Source organism: Tupaia chinensis, unplaced genomic scaffold, assembly GCF_000334495.1.
Source record: "Tupaia chinensis unplaced genomic scaffold, TupChi_1.0 Scaffold000424_1, whole genome shotgun sequence".
NCBI lineage: Eukaryota > Metazoa > Chordata > Mammalia > Scandentia > Tupaiidae > Tupaia > Tupaia belangeri.
Genome location: NW_006159929.1, coordinates 2,907,961 through 2,908,583, shown reverse-complemented (window position 1 = coordinate 2,908,583; position 623 = coordinate 2,907,961).

The following is a 623-nucleotide window of genomic DNA, read 5'->3' as shown; positions in this document are numbered from 1 at the left end:
CTCTTCCACGTGCAAGCTGTGTGTCTTCAGGCCTGTCATGCAGGTTTTCAGAACTGCTCAATTCCCCCTGTGTAAAATGGAAATAACAGAGGCTATTCCCTCTGACCCTTAAGGAAGCTACCATTAACTGGATAGTGCTGAGGCTCGGCCTTGTGATAGATGCTTCCTGGAGCATCTTCTCCCATGAACTCCTCATTATCGTGGAGCAAGGAGGAGTGGAGAATGAAATGAGATGGTTTGTTTTCAGTCTTAAGTACGATGTCTATTTGAGGCCTCGCCTGGTTTGAGAGTTTAGAGGTATAGTCATGGATGGCTTCTTGGAGGAGATAGCACCTGGTCTAAATCTAGAAAGATATGGTAAAACCCCTGGTCTGTGGGTAGGAGGGCTCAGCGTCCTGGCCTCTAGGAGCTTCTGCTCTGTCGTGCCTCCCCTGGAGCTTGCAGAAGCAGGTGTTTGAGCTCCACATATGCACCTTGCAGCAGTCAGCCTGAGCCTGCTGGGCCCTGAGCCTCCCTCAGCTCCTTGGCTGAGCATCGCCCTGTGGGCTAGTGACAGCTCTGCGGGCCCCCTGCTTGCCTGCATCAAGGCCCAGCTTTCATGCCTTGCACCGTGCACTTACCAT